This window comes from Adiantum capillus-veneris, chromosome 14 (assembly GCF_014529385.1).
Source record: "Adiantum capillus-veneris isolate H3 chromosome 14, ASM1452938v2, whole genome shotgun sequence".
NCBI classification, from domain to species: Eukaryota; Viridiplantae; Streptophyta; class Polypodiopsida; order Polypodiales; family Pteridaceae; genus Adiantum; species Adiantum capillus-veneris.
The window spans coordinates 17,591,596-17,608,463 of NC_140944.1; the positions used below are offsets into that span (position 1 = coordinate 17,591,596).

The 16,868-nt window shown below is 37.6% G+C and overlaps 2 pseudogenes; both read left to right on the forward strand.

The window, feature by feature from the left end:
- Positions 1-8,735: 8,735 nt before the first annotated feature.
- On the forward strand, positions 8,736-12,136 carry LOC147442000 (uncharacterized; annotated as a pseudogene).
- Positions 12,137-12,719: 583 nt separating this feature from the next.
- LOC147442001 (uncharacterized) lies at positions 12,720-13,559 on the forward strand (annotated as a pseudogene).
- Positions 13,560-16,868: the final 3,309 nt, after the last annotated feature.

The following is a 16,868-nucleotide window of genomic DNA, read 5'->3' on the forward strand; positions in this document are numbered from 1 at the left end:
ATACACCTCTTCCTGCCTTGCGCTATGACACAACCTGTTGCTTCGTCTCACACGCCTCTTTTGCAGCGACTTTTCGAGCACCCACTTCACTTAGGATAGGCTTAAGTGTGCTTCCAAATAAAGCGAGCAAGCAAAAATCAGGCCGTTATGAGGACACAAGTGAAACTACCAGTATGAAAGTCTGGCTGAGTGTAGGTTTCTCCACAACGTTGTACGTTTTTCTGGCTCGCCGGAGATGATCTCATGGGTTGAGAACACCCAGATTTCTGCAACCTTAATTATAGACAAGAGTGCACCTGACATCAACGGCCATGGTGACTGCGAGCTCGTCATAGTCATCCTCGTAGTGATCCACCCGTTCTTTACAGGACCGTCATCTGTGGTAGAGTTTGTCGAGAACTACTTTCTAGTTCTTAGAGCCGTGCATGAAGTTGAAGCTCTGATACCATGTTGACGAGGGAGACGAGAGATGAGACGGAGAGAGAGAGAAAGAGAGAGAGAGACGGCTCCACAATATTTGCAAACCCCAAGAGTGTGTAAAGTTATCACACGAGATAAGTTTATATAGAGGGGACCAGGGTGCTATATATAGAGATATTATACATAGCTCAACACTATATAGCTCAACATCATAATCATTGTAGGCCAGGTTATTGTTTATATCCTATCTCAATACTTCCCAACTAGACAATAGTATATGCAGTGCCATCATTATTATATCGACATAATAATAATTTCAATGGTATCATAGTTATATTTTACATCCTTTCTAGTGGATAGCAAAAAATGTACACTATCCACAAAAGAATGAGTATACACACAACTCTAGCTTGTTGTTTATATGCTAGATTCTTATCCAATTACTAGATTATATGTATTGTAATGATTAGCGTGAATTATTTATATTGTAGCTCATCATCTCTCTCGATGTTAATATATCATATATGAGCTAGTGTGCAACTAGACTAGAGGCCTAGGCATGCATGTATCATTATTATCTTGCATTATTTGTTCATAGATCGCATGTATTGAAATATGAAGGGCAAGTCCATCAATTAATTTATATTTATATGTTGACATTCTACGTACATGTTAATATTGTCTATCTATACATGTGGTATCATAATCATTGTAGGTTATCTAGCTAGAATATATGTATCGACACTATTACAGTGGATTATCTATATCGTAGCTCGACAATATTATTTAGCTCATCACCTCTCTTGACGGTAATATATCATATCTAAGTGTCCAACTAGTCAAGAGGCCTAGGCATGCATCATTTTTATCCTACATACACTATTTATTCATAGATCGCACGTATTGAAATATGAAGGGCAAGTCCATGGATTAATTATATATAGGTAAGACAGTCTAGGTATATACAAATATTTATATACTAGCATGGACAATGTCTATCCATACATGTGGTATCATAATCATTGTAGCTTATAAGTGTTTATACCTTCTAGCTTACAAGTTACATGCTAACTCATTATTTAGCTAGACTATACGTATCGTTACTATTAGAGTGCTTTATTTATACCGTAGCTCCAAAATATTATTGTAGCTCACCACCTCTCTTGATGTTAATATATCATATCTAAGTGTCCAACTAGTCAAGAGGCCTAGGCATGCATCATTTTTATCCTACAGACGTCAATTATTCATAGATCGCACGTATTGAAATATGAAGGGCAAGTCCATGGATTAATTATATATAGGTAAGATAGTCTAGGTATATATAAAGGTTTATATATACTAGCATGGACAATGTCTATCTATACATGTGGTATCATAATCATTGTAGGCCATGTTATTGTTTATATCCTATCTCACACACTTCCCAACTAGACAATAGTACATGCATGCAATGCCATCATTATTATATCTTCATAATAATTTCATGTGGTAATATAGTTATTATCAAACCTTACTATCATGCACTATCTTCCTATATCTCCAATTTACAACCAATGTACTGGATATTAGAAACATGTACACTATCCACCCAAAAAAGGGTTATATTCACAACTCTTCTAGCCTATTACTGTTGTCATTCTACTTACATGTTAATATTGTCTATCTTTATATGTGGATCATAATTACTGTACGTTTAGGGTTTATATCCATTTTCACTACTTTCTAGCTAGACAATATATGCACATGAATACTATCATTATTATCGCATCACATATAGTTGGGACCATCGTAATAATTACATGCGGTATCATAATTATTATCACACCTTATTATCATGCACTATCCTCTTATATTTCTAATTTACATCATGTCTAGTGGATATCAGAAACATGTACACTATCCACCCAAAGAATGAGTATCACAACAACTCTAGCTTGTTGTTTATATGCTAGATCGTTATCCAATTACTAGATTATATGTATCGTAATTATTAGTGTACATTATTTATATATACTAGCATGGACAATGTCTATCTATACATGTGGTATCATAATCATTGTAGGCTATGTTATTGTTTATATCCTATCTCACACTTCCCAACTAGACAATAGGACATGCATGCAATGCCATCATTATTATATTGTCATAATAATCTCATGTGGTATCATAGTTATTATCAAACCTTACTATCATGCACTATCTTCCTATATCTCGAATTTACAACCAATGTATAAGATATCAGAAACATGTACACTATCCACCCAAAAAAGGGTTATATTCACAACTCTTCTAGCCTATTATTGCTTATATGCTCAACCATTATTTAACTAGACTATATGTATCATATTTATTAGTGTGGATTATTTATACCGTAGCTTGTACCTGTTATTGTAGCTCATCATCTCTCTCGATGTTAATATGTCATATATGAGTGTCCAATTAGATTAGAGGGCTAGGCATGTGTGTATCATTATTATCTCGCGTTATTTATTCATAGATCGCATGTATTGAAATATGAAGGGCAAGTCCATCATATGTATATCTATAAGTTGACATTGCTAGTACATGTTAATATTGTCTATCTATATATGTGGTATCATAACCATTGTAGATTAGTGTTTATATATTCTAGCTTACAAGTCACATGCTAACTCATCATCTAGCTAGACTATATGTATCGTAACTATTAGAGTGCATTATTTATATCGTAGCATGTAAATATTATTGTAGCTCATCACCTCTCTCGATGTTAATGTATCATATCTGAGTGTCCAACTAGTCAAGGGGCCTTGGCATGCATCATTATTATCCTACATTCATAGATTGCACGTATTGAAATATGAAGGGAAAGTTCATCGATTAATTATATATCGGTATAGTCTACTTATATACAAAGCTTTATATATACAAGCATGGACATTGTCTATTTATACATGTGGTATCATAATCATTGTAGGCCAGGTTATTGTTTATATCCTATCTCACTACTTCCCAACTAGACAATAGTATATGTATTGCCATCATTATTATATCGTCATAATAATTTCATGTGGTATCATAGCTATTGTCAAACCTTATTATCATGCACTATCTTTGTATATCTCTAATTTACACCCAATCTAGTGGATATCAAGAACATGTACACTATCCACCCAAAAAAGGGTTATATTAACAACTCTTCTAGGCTTCTATTGCTTGTATGCTCAATTATTATTCAACTACAATATATGTATCATATTTATTATTAGCGTGATTATGTATATCGTAGCTTCAACTTATTATTCTAGCTCATCGTCTCTTTCGATGTTAATATATTATATATGAGTTTTCAACTAGACTAGAGGCCTAGGCATGCATGTATCGTTATTATCTCACATTATTTATTTATAGTTTGCATGTATTGAAATATTCAAGGCAAGTGTGTCAATTACTTATCTATAAGTTGACATTCTACGTACATGTTAATATTGTCAATCTATACATGTGGATCACAATTACTGTAGGTTTAGGGTTTATATCCATTTTCACTACTTTCTAGCTAGACAATATATGCACGTGAATACTATCATTATTATCGCAACATATATCATTGGCATCGTCATAATAAGTACATGCCTTATCATAATTGTTATCATGCACTATCCTCTTATATCTCTAATTTACATCCTGTCTAGTGGATATCAGAAACATGTACACTATCCACCCAAAGAATGAGTATCACATCGACTCTAGCTTGTTGTTTATATGCTAGATAGTTATCCAATTACTACACTATATGTATCGTAATGATTAGTCTGCATTATTTATATCATAGGTCATAGTTATTATTGTAGCTCATCATCTCTCTCGATGTTAATATATCATATCTTAGTGTCCAACTAGACTAGAGACCTAAGCATGTATTATTATTATCCCCATACTAAACTGGCCAAATTGAGTTGGAAAATACTTTCAGAAGGTTAGAGATTAATTATATTGATGACAACACCTTGTTATCATGCACTATCTTCTTATCTCCAATTTACACCCTATCTAGTGGACATCTTAAACATGTGCAATACTATCAACCCAAAGAAGGGCCATCACAACTCTTCTAGCTTACAAGTTAGTGTATCCTAACTCAATGTCTAGCTAGAATTTCTGTGTCGTAACTATTAGAGTGCGTTATTTATCTCGTAGCTCGACAAAATTAATGTGGCTCATCACCTCTTCTAGATGTCAATATATCATACTTGAGTGTCCAACTAGTGAAGAGACCTAGGCATGCATCATTATTATCTTGCATACATTATTTAATCAAAGATCACACGTATTGAAATATGAAGGGCAAGGCTATCATTTAATAATATATAGGTAATTGACAGTCTATGTATATACAAAGCTTCATATATATAAGCATGGACATTGTCTATCTATACATGTGGTATCATAATCATCGTAGGCTAGGTTATTGTGTATATCCTATCTCACTGCTTCCTAACTAGACAATACATGCAGTGCCATCATTATTATATCGTCATAATAATTTCATGTGGTATCATAGTTATTGCCAAACCTTATTATCATGCACTACGTTCCTATATCTCTAACTTCCACCCAATGTAGTGGATATCAAAAACATGTACACTATCCACCCAAAAAAGGGTTATATTCACAACTCTTGTCGCCTATTATTCCTTATATGCTCAATCATTATTCAACTAGACTATATTTATCATATTTGTTAGTGTGAATTATTTATATCGTAGCTCGTAATTATTATTGAGCTCATCATCTCTCTCGATGTTAATATATCACATATGAGTGTCCAACTAGACTAGAGGCCTAGGCATGCATGTATCATTATTACCTCACATTATTTGTTCATAGATCGCATGTATTGAAATATGAAGGGCAAGTCCATCAATTAATTATATCTATAAGTTGACATTCTATGTACATGTTAATATTGTCTATCTATACATGTGGTATCGTAATCATTGTAGGTTAGTGTTTATATCTTCTAACTCACAAGTTACATGCTAACTCATTATCTCCCTATACTATATGTATCGTAACTATTAGCTGAGTGCATTATTTATATCGTAGCACGTAAATATTTTAGCTCATCACCTCTCTCGGTGTTAATGTATCATATCTGAGTGTCCAACTAGTCAAGAGGCCTACACATGCATCATTATTATCCTACATGCATTATTTATTCATAGATTGCACGTATTGAAATATGAAGGGAAAGTCCATCGATTAATTATATATATGTACAGTCTACGTATATACAAAGCTTTATATATACAAGCATGGACATTGTCTATCTATACATGTGGTATCATAATCATTGCCCGGTTATTGTTTATATCCTATCTCACTACTTCCCAACTAGACAATAGTATATGCAGTACTGCCATCATTATTAAATCGTCATAATAATTTCATGTGGTATCATAATTATTGTAAAACCTTATTATCATGCACTATCTTCGTATATCTCTAATCTACACCCAATGTAGTGGATATCAAGAACATGTACACTATCCACCCAAAAAAGGGTTATATTAACAACTCTGCTAGCCTTCTACTACTTGTATGCTCAATTATTATTCAACTACAATATATGTATCATATTTATTATTAGCGTTAATTATTTATATCGTAGCTTGAACTTATTATTCTATCTTATCGTCTCTTTCAATGTTAATATATCATATATGAGTTTTCAACTAGACTACCTCACTATTTTTCAACTAGACAATGCATGCAGTACTATCAGTATTATCACCTCACAGACTAGACTATATGTATAGTACATATTAGTGTGCATTATTTATATCATAGCTCGTAGCTATTATTGTAGCTCACCATCTCTCTCGATGTTAATATATCATATCTTTGTGTTCAACTAGACTAGAGGCTTTATTCTTTAATTTTCTTGGGCATTTCTTGGCTAAGAAGGAGATACTTATAAGGCCATTAAGCAGATTCATGACTTCTTTCTTATTGGAAGCTCGACACTATACGTTCCAACTTCTAGCAAGGATCTCTTCGAATGAGCATCCCCACTAGCTGGTGCATGTTGGCTATGTAGTGCATAGTCGGAAAGTAACCTGTCTCCTTATTTTGAGTTGTAGCTTGGGATATCTGAGGAAGGATGGGAAGGGTTGCAATTTCGAGCACTCCAATTTCAAGTCAGGTGCATGTGAGCGGGGTAGGAGGGTAGTCCTATGAAAATACCTAGGTTGAGTGTAATTATGCATAAAACATTAGAAATTTTGAGGTTTTTCTCTAAATTTTAAAATTGAAGATTAAAAAGCCTCAATTTACTTTTTTATTGAGGTTGGAAAACGTCAATTTGAAGGTTAGAAAACTCAATTTAATGTGTGCTGTAGGCATATTGGTGCGTTGGGATATTTTAATTTGGCGGTCAGGGGGGATATGCATTGTGGAAAAATGATTTTTTCCCGAATACTGGTTGGACTCTATTGAGACTCAACAGCCAGACAGATCAACAAATAGGAATCAAGGGCGGGAAAAACTGCCCCTGAAAGTTGAAAATTGTCCTCCCCCCAGCTCGCTATTGTGGGCCACCCCACCAATCAAGGGACAAATTGTCAAAAAGCAACTGTATCACAAGAAGCAGGTCTCTCTCAAGTCTCCATGGTGCGGCTGTGCGCAGGTGGCAAACTCCAGTGCGCACCTCAAATCCTCACTCTTTTTCCCTCTATCTTAGTGTTCGGGAAAAATGTGTTTCAGCTTAATATCGTGCCGTTTCCAATTTTCAAAAAGGCCGGTTGAGTACAAGGGGAAAAGGAAAAATTCCGCCCCAAAATAGAGATAAATAGTGTAAAAACCCAAAAAAATACCCCTTATTTTTTAAATTTCCTTTAGGAAAACTCAAGGAAAGGAATTTTGTATGGTTTGAAAAATGATTTTTCCGAACTCTGCTCTGTCTCCACATGGTGTTAGCTGCCACCGACATCATGCTTCTATCAATGTTGGCTGTGCGTTGCTGCCATGAACAGACCCAGGTCCCACTACTCACCTTGTCCCGCCCATATGGCCAGCACCTCTCTCTCTCTCTCTCTCTCTCTCTCTCTCTCTCTCTCTCTCTCTCTCTCACAGCTGCGGCACACAAATATTCTCTTCTTCTGCTTCTTCAGTTTCTCTCTCTAAGCTGCTGCTGCACGGAAAGCTAGGTCTAGATCTCTCAGCTGCGGCTGTGCGCAGGCGGCACCACTGGAGTTTGGACTCCTCTGGAGAGCTCTTTAAGCTTATACCATATTTAGGATTTAGGATTCCCAATCCAGACTGCGTGTAACGATGTAATGCAGCCACTGACGATTCCCACGGCCCCACCAAGCCGCGCACGCACACACACACACACACACACACGAACATGGTCAAGTACATAGTTGGAATCTGGATGATTACCGCCCAATTCCCCCCCCCCCCCCCCAAAACACACACACACTTACTGGTTTATTTGGTGCTCATGCTAATCTCCCGCCTGCACCTGCGTCTTCTCTCTCTCTCTCTCTCTCTCTCTCTCTCTCTCTCTCAATTCAATAGCCCCTGCGTATTTGCATATGAGTGCGCCCATGCAGCTTGAACATTCTGCTCCTCCTCTGTATATTCCCCATGTAAGAGGTTCAGCTTGAAAGCCTGTTGAGCTTTATTGAGCACGAATTTGCATCTCTTCATTGACTCAGCCACCCTCAACTTCACCTTCATACCTCCCATGGGGTGGCTACATTCTCTCACTTGAGGTCTCGCATTACAAGCTCTCTGCAGTGGTTCAGCCAGCAAGTTGAAGCTCTCTCCAGTGGTTCAGCGAGCAAGTTGTATTAGGAGCTCTCTGCAGCAGTTCCCGTATTACAAGCTCTCTACAGTGGTTCAAGGAAACGATGGCTTCTGAAACACGCTATGCCAGGCATGCATTTGCTCGAGTGTTGATTTCGGCTCATATTTCCTTGAACGTAAGTTCTTACTTTGATTGAGATTCTTTTAATTTTGCTTCCAGCTTTCCAGATTTGAACTTTGAGCTTAATAAGGTGATGACATGGGACACACCAGTAGTGGTTGATTTTGTAGAAAGATTCTGTGGTACATCCCAGTACATAGAGCCTATTTTTTTCAATTGTATCAATGGTAAGCTTCTCTTATACCTTACTATTGAAGGTTGGAATGAAATAGGCATAAAGTCAGTGGCCCATAGGTATGCTTTGGTAGGTTGGTCAAAGAGGGTATTAGAAGGTGGTTCCACTTTTGTTCCAAAGAATATAACATTACCAAGCTTTCATACTTCACAGAATGTGACCATGACCTCACAAAGTGAAGCTCTAGAATACAATCTTCAACCTCAAGAAAAAACTACTTTGCCAGATCTTGTAAGTGACTCTATTTCAAGTCATGTAGTAATCCCTCTTAACGGTGCACGTCCAATAACATACGATAGGATATTCTATCCTAGGAAGGTAAAGGAAATGTATTCCACTGTTGGAAAATCCTTTCTTATAAAATATTACCGTGAGGCATGGGCGTCCTTCAACAAGGGCATGGTGAATATTAGAGAGTTGTTCGAAATGGGTTTTTGCGGGCAAGACAAAGAGGATTTTTCATCCATCAATCTCCGTAATAGTCGAGAAAAGTCTAATCAAATTCTCGAATTCATTAAAGAAAATATGAAGCACATTCCACCTCTCGACTTTGGAAAACTTGGACTATTGCCATGGCGAGTCGAAGATGTGTATATGAAGGTCTTGGAGCATAGGAACTACATCAGAAAGTGTGGAAAGGAGTGGTGGATGTAAAGAGGCGTAGATTTTACGCACAAGGCAACAATATTTATCAAAGTCTTGGTTCGAACCACACCGAATCGCAAACGGTATTACATGTATGTATATAGTTTCATTACTTCTTGTTAGTATTGCTTGTATTGGTTGCTTCTTGATCTAATTTCACTATATAATTATTGTTCATTTTAGAATGAGTCACTCATGGATGACATCCCTACTATTGAGGCCTCACAAATTTCCCCTCGTGGGAATATTGGGTCGACAACATTGCTCAAAGAGGAGCCTCCTCGAGGTGCATTCTACACGGGTCTCGTCCAAGGCGTCATAGCCCTCGACGATAGTGATGAGGTGATTTGATTAAAAAAAGTGAATTCAATTCTTTAAATGTATGTACGTCATCTTGAAATAGTTATGCATGGATTCTGTTTAGGAGGCATGGTTGCAGGGAGAATTACAAGCAAGCTACGAAGTCCTACATCCTTGCGTCAATAAAGGTTTCTTGGAGTCCTCTAAAGATTGCCACAATAATCAAGCTCTACATGTAAGTTTTAAAGAGCTCATGATTCTAGCATGTTTAAAAACTTAGTTTGTTTCTCTAGATTTTCTTGTGTACACTATCTCTCACTCTTACAGTGTTCTATTGTTATTGGTGAAGGAATTGTCTATTACAAACATCGTGAGTGTCTCATGGGAACATCACTCAACTAAAGGGCTCATTGAAGAGTTTAGCGTGATACATCCTTCTTACAAAAATAAGAAAAACTCAATTGATATGGAAAATGGCTTTACTGTAAGTCAAATCACATTTTTGTACTTTGTATATAAATGTGTGACAGTGTGTGTGTGTATTAACTCTTAACTCCATGTGTGCACTCTAAAAATGCTTATTGAAAGTCCTAAGGAAATGGAGTAAGTGAACAATGTCAAAGCTAGATGTTAGTTTGCTCACAAATTAGTACACTCTACCATTATTCATTTCTGTAATTCTTTTTTAATGCTAGTGGTATAGTAAAATATTTCTAGTCTCTGTCAAAATGTAAGTCCATGCTTTATGTAAGTCATGTTTTGTTGTGTAAATGTAAAGGTCATTCATTCAAAATGGAAAAATGATAAAATAGGAAAAGATAGCCATCGTGTCTTTGTGTTTGTCAAAATTAATGTAAGTCCATGCTTTATGTAAGTCATGTTTTGTTGTGTAAATGTAAAGGTCATTCATGCAAAATGGAAAAATGATAAAATAGGAAAAGACACTCATCATGTCTTTGTGTTTTTTAACATCAAGTAGATTAGCTCAAGTTTTTTTCTCCATTTAGTATCTCTTTTCTTTTGCTTTGGTATGTGTCCTCTCTCTACACTAGAGCACTAACCTTACACAACACTAGCTCTTTTGTGATTTATGAGAAACCTGATGGATTTTATTTCATTTTTAGGATATGTCTAGGCCATTTTCAAAAGATGTAGAGTAGTTGAATAGAAGCACAATTGTTAGCGGCTCCATTTCTAATGAGATCCAAAATGATTTTGACTATAATGTAAGTCTTGAGGACTTTGTGCAGCAAGGTAGGACCAGTTTACAAGACAAGCGGATAGGAGCGAAAGTTAGACACTCTCTCTGCTCTCTCTCTCTCCCCCCCCCCCCCCCCCCCCCCCCTCTTTCAAATGACTTATTTTTAGTTGAAAACAATCTAGCACTTATCATTCTTTAAAAGGCTGAATATTGATTCATGTATATTAGTAGTTGATTGTTAAATGTTGTAGGAAAACATATTTATTCTATCTCATTCAAGCGGCTCGCCAGAGTCTAATGAAACAAGGGAGGATCTCAACATGCAATGCTTGGGTGGTAACGAACATTCAAAGCCGAGGGATAAATGTTGTCAACAAATGATCGATGACATAGGATTTAATAGTTTTGTAAGTAAGACCTGAGGTGTAAGAAAATTGCTTCACTCCTTTCTTCCCCCATGTCCCACCTCTCTCTCTCTCTCTCTCCCTCTTCCCCCCCCCCCCCCCAAACACACACTAAAAAAAACAGATAAAAAAACTATTCTTACTTGGTTTGTGTGTGCTCTTTGTTAAATTCTAACTTTGATTCATAGATAAAGAAAACAATACCAAGAAGCCGACAAAAAAGTTTGCAAGCCTGTCTTCAGTGATGGTAATCATTGCCACTATGATTTAAACTAGCTTTAAATTTATATAATATCCTTATGTCCATGCCATGTACTTAATGAGAGTTTCGTCTCTTAGAACACCTCTAACAAGGAGCCTCTTAAAAAGAAAAAGAAGGTGCCAACTCTTAGTGGAAGGAAGGTACGCTCTGTGATTAACTCAAATGTTGCTATGAGCACGGTAGTTTATCAATTTTCTTGACCATATGTAGGCTCTTTGTGATCTCTCCAATAAAATCTCACCGTCTATGGCCAACGAGAATAACCCCATAGTGAGTGGAAAATTTAGTAATTTGATTTTGTGAATGTTTGGACATTCTTAAGGACGACTAATTTTGATTAATGGTTTTCTTGTGTAGATGCCTATAGCAACAAGGTTGTGTCGAATTGTTAAAAAGCTCCAAAGGTTCAACGATAACTATGATGAAGAGGTGAGATTAAGGAAATGTAAAACCTCCACATGATATTACTTCGTGATTGTAAACTAGCATTTCTTTAAGTTACTAATTTTTGGTTTGTTAAATTCTTAAGGTTGTGGAGGAGGTCTTGTGCAATGACCGCATGGAGGCAATCGCAATGGACGCGTTGAACCTAGATGATGTAGATGATATGTATGGCCAACTTTGGCCAACTGTAAGAGACCTGAAGAGCATTCACAAGTCACATTTCAAACATTGCACTAGCAAATCAAAGCAAGAAGATCTCTTGAGATCTTATGTGGAGTGGATTGCTACCACTAAAGCTTCTATTTAATCGCCCTCTGTATTTTTAATCAAATTAAAAATGAAGCTTTGCCAAATTCTCCACCCTTTTGCCCTTTTGTCTCTTCATTCTACATGTGCTCATATTTATGTTTTGCTTGAAATAGAGAAAGTTTTGATAATGGGTGAAAGAGAAGAATCATTCATTGTGTTATTATACATATATTGATAAACGCAGGTATATGAGGCCATGGGATACTGCCTAAGGGATGAGGTGTAAATGTGGCTTTAAAAGTAATGTCATGGTTGCTTTATTTTGAATGCTTTGTGGGTGAAAATGTGAACTATCTACTGGAAACTTAATTTTGACTCTAGCTTTAATTATTTTTTATATGGTTTCACTGTCCAGCATTTCCAAATGGGAAAAAGAGTTTCCCATGTAGAAGTTCTAATATCCCAATTGGTAATTGTAATATCCCAAGTGGAAAACTTTTCAAGTTGGGGGTGAAGTGTTTAATTTTTCCATGTTAGGAAAATTAGATTACCACGTGCATGAAGAAAAGTCTTGATTTCTTTATGGTAAAAATACCTAGAAGTATTTTACATCATGGAAAACTTTTCAACATGGAAATTCAGATGCTACACATTTCTCAATTGGAAAAGGGAATACCTCTTTCAATTTACAGTTGAATCTGGTAATCTTTATGGGAATAATGGTCTCTTTTCCAACTAGAAATTGGTCATGAAGTTCTTGTGATCAAGAGCCTCGTAACTCGACAAGATGAAGCGATTCTATGCAGCAGAAGAAGAAGAGCAAGTGGACCACAGAAGCTGCAAGGTGGCGCCACAACAGAAGCATGCCGAATGTAGCTCCTACACTGCTCTTCCTCTAGCGCCTGCTTTCCCCATGATCAGCTGCGCTCTCTCTGCCGCAAACCCGCCCTTTAATGGCGGCAATGAGCAGTACTACCTGTCTGCCGCCGCTGCTTGTTTTCAGGTACCAAGTGCTGCTTGTTCCATGCAGATGCAGCTTGTTGACATGCAAGGCCCCCAGCAACACGTTGTCGGCCGCGCTGCTTACAAAGAAACTTGGCTTTCAATTACAGGCCAGCATGAGAAGGCGCTTCTCCTTGAAAAACCCTTATAATATACCCCACGCAAGGCCATCTCTGAATTGGGTATCATGCACGTCCCTGTGCCACCTTTCGATAAGGAGTCCCTTCTCCAAGCGTCAGGATGATGAAGGACCTGAAGTTGTGATGGTAATTTTCAAAAACCCTAAAATTTTGTAGAAGACGAACTCATCAGAATCGTCATGATTCATGCTTTAATGTCCCCACGATTAATGATATTCTAATTGTAATGAATTAATAATGATGATTTGTGCCTGAACGCCTGTGCCTGCTCTTTTGGATTTTTAATGTATTTTCTATGCCTGCATGCGGCCGAAGTTTTAATTATTGAGTATTCTTTAATTTGCATCTCTGCCTTGGCGAATTAAACAGTGGTTCGGTCACTGCGCCCTCGTGCCCTTTTGTATACATTTTGAGTTTAGTTATGTTAAAACACAAGAAGTTTTGGACAAATTCTCACAATAATCCCACATATGACTTACCTCAACATCATGAGCTTTTGTGAGGGAGGCACGACATACCTAGTTAGGTACCATTGGGGTAGGGGACCGGTCCCCCCCCTTCCGGTTGGGGGGGGAGGGGGTCTTGCCCCCAATCGTACCTAACTAGGTATGCCGTGCCTCTTTCACAGAAGCTCATGATGTTATGCATTGTATGAAAAACACTGAAAAGGCTCCCTTTTCCTACATGAGAAACTTTCTTAATCTTCTTGTGAAACGCAAAGGGATTATTTTAACTAGAACTTTTCTTTTCCAACCAAACATTCATTAAGGTGTAGTACTGAGCAAATCTCCATTAGTTGGCAGTAAAATTTGTAGGTGTTAACGCCATATTCTCAGGTAGATCTATACGCTAGTTACCAAGGGCCAAGGGATCTATTGCGTTTAGTACTGCGTATATTTCCGTAGTTACTCCCGTTTCCCACTTTTATTACCGATCCTGCTTTGGTGATAAAACATTCAAAGTTGGCTATTTCTCTATGATTTTCGGTGGCAAAAAGTAAAGAACACGATTGAAAATTTCAAAAAAATAGAATAATAATGACAAATATGGCCGACATCTTCTGCCGCAGCATGGGCACTACTTTCTTGGGATTTCCATATGTCCACAAGAGCGATCCCCATGACATCCATCATGTTCTCAATTTGACCTCACAAATTGAGGCAGCTGCTTCGTCTCGTTAAAGCAAAACATAAACTAGATTGTTTTACAAGTGAACCCCCTCGTCTTCTACCAACACCATCTAAGCGGGGAAATGGATTACTTTTGTGTTGGACCAGATAGCCCATCCTTCAACAAGGCGTCCTCACCTTGAATGTATCCTGGTGCTATTTGCTCAGGTACCCCTTTGGCCAGAGCTCACATTTTCAACTTTCATCATGATAGAGTCAAGTTCGTCCACATTTTACAAGATGGTAGCATGTATGTTAGTTTCTTCAAGCTATATGTTGCCCATCAGGTAGGAGCTCCGTATTTGTGTCAATGGAGTTCCGAGCCTTTACAAGTTGGGCTCAACATTGACCACCTTGTGAGGAATTATCTTCACAAGCTCTCTTACTTTGCCTTTGCACACTTTCAAGACTGACATGATACCCAATTGAAAGAGGGAGAGAAATTATAATCTCCATTATCGACTCTAACATTATCACGGAATGATTTAGAGACAAAATCTACAAATTTGAGTGTTTTTTTTTCATTTTCTTAAAAATTACCAAGCATAAATTTGTTATTTTTCATTAAATTTTGTATTAAAATTGCAAGATATCTTATCATTAAATTAATTAGAGCCACTTGATTAACATAAAATTTCATTCTTGACAAAAAAATAGAGAGAGAGAGAGAGAGAGAGAGAGAGAGAGAGACACTACAACAAGAAAAGGTGTCATCGACGCAGATATCAACGCCCCGCGTCGATATCTACGTCCCTGTGAAACTGTCACTATTTGCGTCGATATCTGCGTGGAAAGGCTTTATTTGCGACGCAGATATGGACGCAGTTATAGACGCAGATAGCGACGCAGATATGGACGACCATAACAGAAAAAAAATTCTTGGACAGAGGGCAGGTAACCTGGCCTGTGCCCAGTGAAAAGATGGACACAGCCACCACACCCAGAGTTCCTGCCCTCTGCCCAAGAAAGTGAGCAGCACCAAAATCAACCGTGCTCCCGCAAAAATTTCGGCAGAGTTCCCATCATTTTTACATAAACTTTTGAAAAAAAAATATCATGTATACGCCTCCTACATGCTATCCATGTAGGATCTCACATGAGATTTAAGGCCAATGACCATAACGAACCATAACCATAACTTAAAAGCGTAACCATCACTACTAGCCAAGGGGGTGGTTAGCGACGGTTGTAGCGACGGATAAACGTCGCTTAAGCAAGATTCAGATGCGTCGCTAGAGACGTCGCTACTGTAAGTCGCATATGCCACGACCATAGCATGGCTTTTTGCATCGACTTATCGTCGCTTATGCATCGGTTGTAGCAGTGGCATGTAGCATCGCTATTGGCATCGCCTTTTGATGCTTATGCCACGCTTGTAGCATCGAATAAAGCATCGATTATGATGCTTATGCCACGCTTGTAGCATTGACGCATCGTCTCTTATGGGACGTCTCATTTTTTGTTAAAAATGTGCGTTGCAAGCAGCAGTTCAGGAACATTAGAAAAAAAATGACCATTTTTTATAGCCGCGAGCTTGTAACAGCTCGCGCTGCTATCTTAGCCTGCTCTCTATCTATCTCCAGCTTTCTCTCTCTCTTTTTTTGTTTGTTTAGCTAGTAGTGCTCTCTATCTCTCTCTCTGTCTCTGTCTCTTCTTGTTTAGCTAGTAGTGCTCTCTCTATCTCTCTCTCTCTCTCTGTCTCTTCTTGTTTAGCTAGTAGTGCTCTCTCTCTCTCTCTCTCTCTCTCTCTCTTCTCTCTCTCTCTCTCTCTCTCTCTCTCTCTCTCTCTCTCTCTCTCTCTCTCTCTCTTTGACATACAATACATACACACGCTCGCTTTCTTGCGTTCGTGATTGCTTACGGAGTTTTTATTATTTGCGAAAGTTGATTGAATCAGTGCGCAAGGAATTTCAGATAACTACTTCAACGGCAAGGATGAATTCTGGTAAACACACATATCCCACTCTTGTTGCTTTGTTATTTGATGCTCGACTAGATTTGGATATTAGAATGCGTAGCGTAGAATCCAACACTTATGAAGAAACTAGAGAATCATAAGCATGTTAAAAATAGATCATACCATAAAAACAACGCTTCTGGACTTAAAAAAGATGGACATCTATTAGGGCTTGCAGAAGCACCCCCCTCGCGGATGGGCACGTTTGCATACTATGGAGCTCGCCAATCGACGAAGGTTGTGAGCTCTCAGCGAGTTGTATCCCTTGGCCACACGGTGCATTGATCAATAAATTAACAAAAAAACAAAGAAAACTTTTTAGTGTTAGATTTAGTACTTGGTACTTGGTGGTTTGGTACATGGTACATAGAATTTGATGCGCCACGTATGTTCTGACTCCTGGTACTTGGTACGTAATATGTATTTTGATTTGGTACGTATAATTTGATACCTGATAGTTCAAACTCGATACTTTGGTACTTTGTACTTAGTACTCGACTTTGTATGTGATACATAGAATCT